The 11980-nt window shown below is 40.7% G+C and overlaps 1 protein-coding gene across 2 annotated transcripts in view; it reads right to left on the bottom strand.

Annotated features, from left to right (window-relative positions):
• TSPAN5 (tetraspanin 5) overlaps nucleotides 1–11980 on the bottom strand; it is a 185774-nt gene that overhangs the window by 148661 nt on the left and 25133 nt on the right. The gene's annotated exons all lie outside the window — the stretch shown is intronic.

The raw sequence follows: 11980 nt of genomic DNA, 5'->3' as shown, positions 1-11980 counted from the left end.
ACATATATATATATTTTAATTAAAGTAAAATTTGCACAACATAAAAGTCACTGTTTGGGTTGAACTGCATATCCCAAAAATTTATACGATGAAGTCATTACCAGCACCTCAAAATGTGACTTTATTTGGAAATACAGTCATTGCAGGTATACTTAATCAGCCTGTGTCCTTATAAAAAGATGAAACTTGGACACAGACATGTACACAGAAGACCACCATGTGAAGATGAAAACAGAGGTCAGGTGACAGGTCTACACACCACGGAATGCGAACGATGGCCAGCAAACCACTATAAGCTGGGGAGAGCCACGGAGCTGATACTCCCACAACCCTCTGTAGGAACCAACCCTGTGACACCTTCATCTCAGAGCTGCAGCCTCCAGATCTGTGAGGCGACACACTTCTGTAGTTTATGCCACCCAGTTTGTGGAACTTTGTTACAGCAACCCTAGGGAACGAATATAGTCACCATTTTAAAGTGCACAACTCAGTGGCTTTTAGTACCTTCACAGTATAGTGCAGCCAGCGCCGCTATCTGATTGTAGAACATTTTCATATCCCAAAAGGAAACCTCATTTCCAACTCCCACAGCCCCTGGCAACCATTAATCTGCTTTCTGTCTCTATGAATTTGTCTATTCTGGACATTTTATATAAATAGAATCATACGATATGTGACCTTTTGTGCACACCTGTCACTTAGCATAATGTTGTCCATGTTCATTCATGTTGTAGCATGTATCATTACTTCATTCCTTTCTGTTCCACTGCATGGGCATACCACATTTTGGTTACCCATTCATCAGGGACAGTTATCTGAGCTGTTTCTACTTTGGGGCTATTATGAATAATGCTGCTGCTGAACATTATGCACATTTTCTTTTTTTGAGACAGCCTCACTCTGTCACCCAGGCTGGAATGCAGTGGCACAATCTTGGCTCACTGCAACCTCTGCCTCCCAGGTTCAGACGATTCTCGTGCCTCAGCCTCCCAAGTAGCTGGGTTAAAGGTGCCCACTACTATACCCAGCTAATTTCTGTTTTTTGTTTTTGTTTTTTGAGATGAAGTCTTGCTCTTGTCCCCCAGGGTGGAGTGCACTGGCGTGATCTTGGCTCACTCAACCTCCGCCTCCCGGGTTCAAGCGATTCTCCTGTCTCAGCCTCCCAAATAGCTGGGATTACAGGAACCAGCCACCATGCCCAGCTAATTTTTGTATTTTTAGTAGAGACGGGGTTTCACCATGTTGGCCAGGCTGGTCTTAAACTCCTGACCTCAGGTGATCCACCCAACTTGGCCTCTCAAAGTGCTGGGATTACAGGGTGAGCTACTGTGCCCCACCTCATTTCTCTATCTTTTGTAGAAATGTGGGTTTCACCGTGTTAGCCTGGTCTCAAGCTCCTGACCTCAAGTGATCCACCCTCCTCAAATTCCCAAAGTGCTGGGATTACAGGCGTAAGCCACTGCATCCAGTCTCATGCACAAAATTTTTTTTAACAAATGTTTTCAAATCTTTTGGACATGTATACCTAAGAGTAAAACTGATGAGTCATATGGTAATTCTTTAACTTTTTGGGGAGTCTACAAAAACATTGTTCCATAGTGGTTGCACCATTTTCATTCCCATCAGCAATGTCTAAGGGTTCTCTGGAAGGCTTCAAGCAAATGGGGTAAAGAGTTGTGCTTAGAGGAAAAGTCAAAGCAACCAGCAGCATTTGTGAAAGAACATGAGTTCAGTTCTAAACCGATAGGTCTGACATGACTTTTAAAACATTCAGCTGGACATGTCAGGTAGGACAGTCGGTCTGGGGCTTAAAAATGAGGTCAGTCAGCTCTGGAGTTAAACTTTGAGACTCAGCAGGTCATGAGCATGAAGAGATTCCACAAAGAGAAAGTGCAAAGTATAGAAAAGAGGGGCTGCTGAACTTTTGGGAGCTCTGAAAATGAGTGGTGGGACAGAAGAAAATGTGTCTGCAGGAAGGAGTGTGATCAGCAGAATTTAACAAAATTATAAAATTGGTGGACAAAGAGGAAAGAGACTGAGCAAAGACAAAAGAGATTCACCATTCTGTAATAAGAAACAGATCTGTAAATGGTCTAAACTGTGACATTTTAACAAAAAAGGATAAACACCATTTTACTTTTTTCTACATTTTTCCTTTTTAAAATTCCTTTCCTTTTTTAGGGAAAGGGAGGGTAGTGGTGGTGGAAAGGAAAGGTTTTAATTCCCTCAGTCTTAGGTGTAAGAGGTTAAACTACTTGACCTTTTATCAGAACTGGTGAATAAATGCTTTACAGACTGGACATCAAACCTATCTAACTTAAAATAGACCTCCCCCAAGGGAACTGCATGGAAAGAATCTGGTTATGTACTTAACAAGTTTCAATTGTTTCATCAAAGCGCCTAAAAGTTGGAGAAGACAGTTGGACACCACTTCAAAGTATCAATAAGAAATCAATGATTAAAGCAGGAGAATCATAATTCCTCCACACCCCCTCCCTGCTGACAAGTAGATATTTAATTACAGAGTCCAATCAAAAGATGAGAATCCTATGAATAAACCTGTAATAATATCCTCTGTCCCACTTCAAAATTATAGCTTAAATTATTTTGTTCCTCAAAAGCCATAGTTCCAAAGATTATAAAACTCTCTTTACAGATCAATCACAAGTGTAGCTAATCCTTTCAGGTCTACAATGTGAAGAATTAAATTTTAACTCTGTAATCATGAGAACAAAGGACTCTTGGGATTAAATAAACATTGCCTTTAGAAGAGGATAGGAAACAGTTTTAGCTCAGGCCTGCAGCCTTTTTGGGACACAAACCCATCCCTTACTCCTTCGGTTGCTTTCAACATTAATACAAAATGGGGAAATTTAAAATTCACTGTAATTCACTAGAGTTAATTACTTTATTTGAAAACAACACATGTACACATACATATATACAATTCCACGTTCCCTCTGTATTCACATACTTTGAAAGGTTTAATTTATCCATTGTCTGAAGAGGTGTTCTCCCAGAGTAAGTTTGGAAATTAGTTATTTAAAGTAAGCCTATGTCAGGTGGAAATACGCTTGATATTAGAACCCTATAAAATATCTTCTTTTGCTCTATATCGAACTATGAAATTGGTCCTAATTACATTACCAAATTGAATCATATTGAAAAAGGTAATAAAATCATATCATTAGTCACAATCAGCCACTTTTGCTGGTATTCATGCCTGGTATTTGACATATATGTTATTCCAAAGCCATACAAAAACCCAAATAGAAGGTATTACTATTCCTGTTTTACAGACAAAAGTCTCAGAGGCAGAAGATCCAAATCTTACCTCTAGAAACACAGAACTGAAATAGAAACCTTTAAATTACACACACACACACACACACACACACACACACACACACACACAGTGCTGGGGACTGGCTCTACCACATTATGCCTTCATAGAACTGTTATGAGAGCTTTTAGAACATTATTGCCAGGTACAGATGTAAGTGCTGTGGAATGATGAGGTTTAATAATAATGGTTTCCCAGAGGAAAAAATAAATACTTATTAAAATAAGTAACATTACTAAAAGTTCCATAAGAAGTTATTTGATTAAATGTAGGTTGGGTTTTTCTGTGGGTTTTTTTTTTTTTTTTTTTTTTTTTTTTTTGGTAGAGGAGGTGTAACATTTTAGATACAGGTATGATACTCATGTTGTAAAAGCAAGAGTAAATGTTTCACAAAACACTGCTTCCCCACAGTACATAAGAAAAAGTCTTCTCAGTCAATGCCCCTGTCCCTAGTTCAGAGAATCAGTGTGACAATAGTACTTGGAGAACTCTAAGAGCAGTAACTTACATTAATTAGTAATTAATAGGGTGGAGCCACAAACATTAACTTATTCATTAATTCTCAACATACTTCCCTGAAGCAAGTCTGAGCATCTCTGTTTGATAGAGGGAAAGAAAGTCAATGTTACATAAGTGATGTCAGCCTACTTCCAGAAACTGCTGATCATAAATACACAGGACTAACACCACACTTAAGACTTTAGATTCCTCCTGTACAGAGAGGCATTAATGAACATATTTTTAGATATAGCCAGTCTCCAAAAAAAAAATCGTTGGAAATTTGTAGGATTCCAGAAGGCAAAATATGATTTGAAAGCACTGAAACATAATAATGATAACAACAATTATAGGAGGGGGTGGAGGAGAAAAAGCTAATAATTGTTGAGTGCTTATAATACTCCAGACAACTTTGTAAGTGCCTGATGGGCATTAGCTATTTATGCCTAGTGTTCCATTATTGGAACGCTAAGCATGTGGGAGTTACTTATATCCTACTTCTCGAGGTCATCGCCAAGGTCTGATTGCAAAAATTCAAACAAATTGCAACCTCAGTCATAACGGGTTAACTCTCAATCCTTACAGTGAGCTTGTGAAGCAGTATTATTTCCCTCCTATGAGGAAATGAAGGTGTTGTGAGTTGCCCAGAGTCACACTGACAGTTCCAAGCAGAATTTAGAGCCACTTTAGTTCCAAAGCCCATGAAACTGACCAAGACTTTACCCAGTTAATAAAGGCAAGACTTGTTTTCATATTTAACCCAAGATTAGTCATGCAAGATTGAAGTTACTTCACCAAGGAGAAGAAACAAAAGTCTGTTAATGTTTTGCCCTTTACATACTTCCAGGGCCAGAAGGCCAAACCCTTTTTTTCCTGTGAAACGCTGGTGCAGTGAAATGTCAAGCCAGATCTGGTCCACTCTAAAATACTACTCATTTGGTATTATCTATCTTTAATGGTTTCATCCAACCTACTCCCTGAAACCAATTTCCTCTTGAATACATTTAATAGCTTCTTTATGAATGAACCCTATTAGTAGCATTTATCATTCCTTCTGAAAACCATATTTAAAAGCAAGAAAACAGTATGTCAGAGTATTATGTTTACTTCATCAAATATACATCCTCTCTTGAAAAGAAAATCACGTTGCCTATTAGACCTTTCTGTGCTAAGTTTTAAGAGAAAATTATACTACCACATTTTTTTTGGGGGGGGGACAGAGTTTCGCTCTTGTTACCCAGGCTGGAGTGCAATGGCGCGATCTCGGCTCACCGCAACCTCCGCCTCCTGGGTTCAGGCAATTCTCCTGTTGAGTACTATGTTTATAAGAAATAAAGCAATGAGTAGAAACACTTCATAACTAAGTATCTCTAAAGGATTTTCCATAAATCAATTATTCACTCATTCCTCACTTGTTACTATATTTATCAACATCAACATGTGGTTCAAGGACCATCCACATGAGAATCACCTGTGGCTGGCTGTTGACAATACAGGTGAGATCTAATGAATGCTGGTTTCCCAGTGAAGAAATCTCCATCACTCACAGACAGCCCAGGTGTGTCTTCTGTGTTCTAAAGGTTGAGGACCACTGAGTTCCCTTTATGTGCTAACAGGACAGATACACAAAGGACTTATCATGACCTCCTGTAATTGGTCTTAAATTGGTCTCTCTGCCTCTACCCTTAACCCCATCCCTACATACCTGCTTATTCTGTATACAATAAAGGGATCTTTAAGGAATAAGTCAGATCATGCAGCTTACTCTGATCAAAATTCCCCAAGAGTTTCTCATCTCCCTCAGTGGCAACAAGCCTAGAATAACCTCCCCGCTCTACCTTTCTGGCTCATTTCCTACCACTCCTCTCCCCTCCTGCTTGGCTCCAGCCACCAGGCCGTCCCCTCCCCACCCCAGGCCCACCTGGCTGGCGCAGGGGAGCCTTTGCGCTTTCCTGCAGCTAGCCGCCCTGGCCTGTTCCTTCCCTTCCTGGGGGTTCCTGCTCCACAATCCCCAGTGTGGGAGGCCTTCCCTGGCCATGTTATCAAGAACCTGCCCGTCCCTTTTCCTGCCTGATTTGATCCTCTTTAGTATTTACCACTATCTAATGTGCTTGCTGTTTTACTTATTTTTCTCGTTGGTTATTTGTTACCCGCCACTAAAATATAAACTTCACGAGAGCAGGGATTTTTTTTTTTTGTCTGCTTTTTTCTGAAATGTATCCCACTTGTCACACAATAGGCATCAAAAAGTATTTGGATAAAAGAATGAATGAGTATCATCAGTGCTCCAAAAATGGGTACTTGATTAATGAAGCGTTGTAAGAGAGAGCAACCAGCTTGGGGTGGGGGTCAGAGCACCTACCTCTCTTCATGGCAGGCAACACTAGTGAGGTTTTCAAGGAAGAACAGAGAACATCTTCTCAGAAAAGGAAGGACATTCTACATATCAACTGGCCTGTAATTAAAAATGTCAGTGTCAGGAAGATGAGGGAAGAATGAAGAACTCTTCTAGACTGAAGGAGACTGGAAAGACACGACAGCTGGGTGTGAGTGATCCTGAACCAGATCCTTTTGCTATAAAGGACATGACTGGGATAACTGGAGAAATCTCAAGGGAGTTTATCAGTGAAGGTTTATAGGAGTTCTGATTTTAGTATTCTTGCCATTTTCCTGTAAGTCTGAAACTGTTTCAAAAGAAAAAACACACACACAAAAGGAACTAGAATAATACGAGTAAATGCAATGCATCAAATGATCTGTGAATAAAATGCCCACTGAATAAAACAGGGAAAAACAAAAACTATTTCTTCCAAATATTCCTATTCCCCTTACTCCCCAATTCCTCCAAGAAAAACTTTGGGTCTATATCATCTTGACTTAGAGTCAGCCAAATATGGTCATTTTTCTTTAAGTATAAACGCAAATAAACCCCCTGGATTTCAGTGGAAACACAGCATGCAGGAGAACATTTGTCCGTATAAACTCTGTAGTAAATGACATCTCTCTTCTCCCTACAGAGTAGAAGCTTGATCTCCATGAATTGCTGTAACTCAAAACATACTTTTTACACAAAAATAATGATGAGGTTGAAAACAGAAAAAGTAAATCTTTGGACTGGACTGCCGTGTGAGCCAAAGAGAATGATTAAATATAAAACAAGGGTGGGGGGAAAGCAACAGCACTAGGTTATAAAAGAACAGATTGACATAGATTTTTTGAAACTGAAGTTACAGGCAACATGCCTAGAATTTAGATAGCAGTATTAAGGACTCAGCACTCATCCAGGCCTCTACAGCTCCCCTGACAGGTCAAATTCCATTACAACAAACAGCAGTGCAGTAACAGTCTGAGTAATCCAAAGTATTCCTGCTTGACGACCTCCTTAACTCAAGCAGTATGCAGTATCTAACAGTGCTCTCCATTTTAAATCCAAAAGTACAAACATAAATACAGTGAGTGATTGTTCACTACATGAAAGGACTCATCAGAAGTCTCCATAATAAGGTATAAGGCTTTTTTTTTTTTCAACATCTACAATAGTGCTTGTGGGGCCATTTTTTAAACACAGAAAAATAATTAACTTACTTGCAACTTTTGAAGGACATGTCTAGATACAGTGAATCAAAATGTTAACAGGAACTAAAAGCAAGCACAAGTTCAACATCACAACAGGAGCATCTAAAGACCGACTCCTGTGCCTTCCAAGTCCCCTACTTTCCTCTGTAATGTGGGGGCCACCACACTGTCTTGTATTCATTTGTTTTCATTTGAATTTTCTTCCAAATTATTAGAGTTGATAAATTCTCCTTTTTAAAATATGAAGTTTCAGCCTCTCCTGGAAAATGGTTAGATCTGGAAACACAGGTACTGATTCCTGAGTCAACCATCAGCTAATGGAAAGCAGCTCCCTGTCAGGCAGGGCAGAAGCATGGCTGACCCCTTTACCACACTCCCCATCACTCCCTATTGCATTTCCAGTACCCTCAATGGCTTGTTTTCTGCCTGGTCCTTCTAAGCATAGGTATCTGCAACGCCAGCTTTTAAAACAACCAAAACAGAACATACTACTCAACTTGCTAAGATATCAGAACTGAGCTGTCTTATACATTGTCCTATGATACACTGTCCATTGCAGAGAGAAGGCATGCTAAGTTAATATTATGGATAAATTAATATTTCTCTAACAGACATTATCACAAGCATCACTGGCAAAAGGCAACATGTATAATCTTCAACCGAAAATGCTTTGCTTTGGAAATGGGAATGCTTTGAATGTAACTTAGCTTATCAAGGCATAAAGTTACTTGTTTGTAAATAGCTATAATAGTTATTTATGTATATTTTACCACAATTAAAAAGAAAAAACACTCATAAACACACACATATATTATCCTGTAACAGAAACAATTAATAAGCATAATTACTCTAAAGTGGCAAAGAATGGATATTACAATTTGTTTCTGAACTTGAAACAGTTCAGAACTGAACTGAAACGTCTTTGAGTTGTACTGTGTATTACACATAAACAGAATATCTTCAGTCTCAGAGAGACTGAGTATTTCTGAGCACACGACCAAGATCACAGGCAAGTCACACAACCCCCCTCTGTGACTCAATGTCCTCATCTGACAATGTGAAGAATAATAGTACAGACATCTTAGTGGGTTACTGGGAGGATTAAATGAGCTGATACATACAAACAGCACTTATAACACTGCCTACCACTATTGCCCAGACTTATATTAACTGACACACTAGCCTAAAATGCTGATAAACTGTGTTCTCCTACTGCAAATATTCTCATCTCTGCCCTGGTTTGCAGAATGAAGCACTGTCTTCTGGTCTTCTATCCAAAGCACACTCCATTATTATTAAGTTGCTGCTAAATCTCAAAAGTCATTAATAAAATGTGGTGATTTCTCAAATGGTTTATGGTCAGCCACTGTAAGAGGTACTTAACAGAAAAGAATTAGCTCAAAGCTGGTATCCAAGTGATTTATCAAAACAATTATCAGGTTTAAAGAAAATCCCCAGGGAAGTAAAAATGCAGCATTCAAAAAACACCAATGAAAAGAAAGACTGCTGCTATTCACAAAGGAACAGACTTAGTGAGTGAATAAATGGAAGAATAAATGAATGAACATCACATGGATTATTTACTGCTGACCACAAACTTATGCCTCCCTTTAAAATTTTTTTAAAAATCAGACACTGCTTATATTTGCATCATTGCTAAACTGTGTTGTCATACTCACATAACCAGGCAATAATAATCTATGAAAATACTCGACTAATCAACCCAAAAGCTTCCCCTAAACCTTGACATATGCACTAACTGCATTTGTTGTGGCTGGAGCTGGGCCCTGTTCTGAGTTTACACTCAAGTTGGGGAACAAAACTAACAAACAGAGATTAAGTGGTAACCCCTGAGTATCTACAGCATCAGAGTTCCTGGAGGGTTATGCCCAGGATAGGCTGCAAGGGTGCTCAAAGTGAACAAGAACAGGACAAAGGCAAAGCAGAGGAAGCATCAAAGGAAACGCACTGCAGCTGCTACAGCTATAGGCCTGACGGAGAAAACAGCATGGCACACGTCCTGCTCAGCAAACCCCTACCCACCTCCAACACACACAGCAGCACCACCTCCTCTGAAACATTCCCGGATTACCCATCCTTAGGCGTATACACTCTTCTTTTTTAGGTATGTATTTATTTACATGTTTTTCCTCCATTGGACTGAGAGTTCTCAAAGCACAAGAATAATCTTAATCCATCTTGTATTGTTATCCGAGGCATGCATATTCCTTAAACATCCCTAGACTGAATGAAGATGCCTTAAGAAAGGGAGGGATTCTCTCAACCCAGGAGACTGTGCACATAACTAGAAAGGGAGGGGCCCACAACTCCAACGCCAAGCTTCCTGTGCACGGATGCTACCCAGGAGAAGGGAATCCCCCTGTCCTCAAGGAACTTAAGAGTCCACTCAGATCACAAAAAGTTCCCTGAGAAAGTATGTGAAGGGCTCTATTTAGACAGTCATTTATTACTCGGAATTGAAGCCCTCCTTCCTTTGAAACAAGGCCTGCTGGCATAAGGGTCCTGCAGAGCTAAGGACTTGAGGATAACTTGCCACTGGTGTTTAGCACAAAAAGCAAATGAGAGTTCACTGGGAAGTACAAACGAAGGGCATCAACTTACTCATAAATCTCAACACCCTTTCCTTTGCTCACTGGCTGAGAAACTGCCATCTGGAAGGCGCAGTGATAGATGAAACGCATTATCACAGTTCCACTGGAATACTTCTGGTTGGCAAAGAACACAAGATGCCAGAACTTGAAAAAAAAATCATGTAATTCTGATGACCTCGTTTCACCTTTCTTTTGGACCAATTCAAATTCAGCCTGTTGTAGATATTTAACAATTAGAAAAAGCTTGCAATTACTTTGCTGAATCGCTCGACTGGCAAAATGTCCACGAGGCCTGTGCATCTCCCACATTCTAATGCTCTGGTGGCGCTGAGGTCCACAGCAAGCAGGGAAGGCACCCTCCACACAGAACAGTGACACTGAGAAGCTGCAGGAAAGTGAAGAAGACGATTCCACGTCACTGAGTCCATCACCAGACTCTCATCAAGTTCACCCCAGTGTCTGGGAAGCACGTAGCCTTTACTGTATGTGTTCCATCCCTGACTCCGGGTGGGTGCACCTGAACACACTCACACACAAGCAAACACAGCACTCCCACCTTTTATTTTTCTTTTGCATTTGTTTTGTTTTCTGGCATCCCTCCAGACTGCCTGGGCCTCCAGGGTCTTAGATGCCTGACCCTGCAGGGCCAACATGAAGGAAGCCGCCACTTCAAGGTCCCGTCCAACTGCTACACAGAAGCCAGGCCGGAGAGGGGCCTTTTACTGTTGTTCTGTTTTAAGACCTCAGGCTATAGAATCTGATAAAAATTATCTTCAGACTAGTGTTATAGAAAGCCCTTTCTCCCTGAAGGGGCCCAGCAATTTGAAAGTGACTTGCAAAGCATGTTCTCCTGGATTCTTCAGAGCCTTTCCTGAGGCAGGAGAGCATCTGCTCTAAGTCAGACAGCAGGAAACTGTCTCTGGGGACTCGGCCATAATAGGCCTTAGAAACCAAGATCTTAGGCCACTCTATAGGTTTTCACTGTTTTTAATTCAACAAGATTCCCTGGCACTGTGTACACTACCCTCTTTGAGTCTACAGATCAGTAGAGAAATGGACGCACAGATATGTGTGCCTCTCACTGGGCCTCCGCTACACACAGACTGGAGACCAGCTCTTCCCTGCAATGCATTTTGTTTGTTTGGCCAAACACAATGCAACAGTGTCCTTGACCCCTTCCAATCGAAAGTTTGTCTGCCTCTGACTGGCAGAAGTACCTACCCTTTGCCACCCTGCATTCATTTTCCATCTCCATAACAGTCTTGGTGCCTCCTGCTATCACATTCCAAAATCCCAGGTGCACAGAGAATGTTCTACCTCTTAAAATGTTAAAAACAGGCAATCTCTATATGTTGCCAGAGTTTCAAGAAGATAAATTATCTTCAGCCAGAATCAAAATTCAGCAGTAGTTCCCCTCTGAGCCCCCCACCTCTCCCCACCCAGACCCTGCAACCAGGCTCTCCCATTCTGGGAGCATGACAATAAGACCTTTTACCTGAATGACTCCACATTATTGAGCTTTAGAGGGATCATAATATATGCTGTCATTCAAAATGAGAGTAACTTTGAAAGAGAAAGGGGACACTATTAATAAACTACACAGGGACTTCAGGTGTATACCAGCACTGTCACAGAAAACCAGGACCTATGGAGCACTTTGAAAACTTTGCCCTGAGTGTGGGTGCTACCATCAATCCATCAATACTGCATTAAAAGGACATCTACTCCCCTCTGGAAATTGACTACCTAGTGCAAGATACAGACAATCAAGTAATCACCCAAATATGCAATAATGACCTCACCTAATTACGATGCATGCTCTGATGGAAAAGTCCTGGGTGGTATGACAGAACATTCCAAGGATTAACCTGACTGGGGAGGAGAAGGAGGACTGGAATGGAAGAAAAGGAAGAGAAGAAGGGAATAAGCCTGCAGGTGGGCCCTAAAGGGG

The sequence above is a fragment of the Sapajus apella genome, unplaced genomic scaffold (genome assembly GCF_009761245.1).
Source record: "Sapajus apella isolate SASKATOON/1434 unplaced genomic scaffold, GSC_monkey_1.0 scaffold124, whole genome shotgun sequence".
NCBI classification, from domain to species: domain Eukaryota; kingdom Metazoa; phylum Chordata; class Mammalia; order Primates; family Cebidae; genus Sapajus; species Sapajus apella.
The sequence above is the reverse complement of the archived record's forward strand: the minus strand, read 5'-3'. Positions and strand labels throughout refer to the sequence as shown.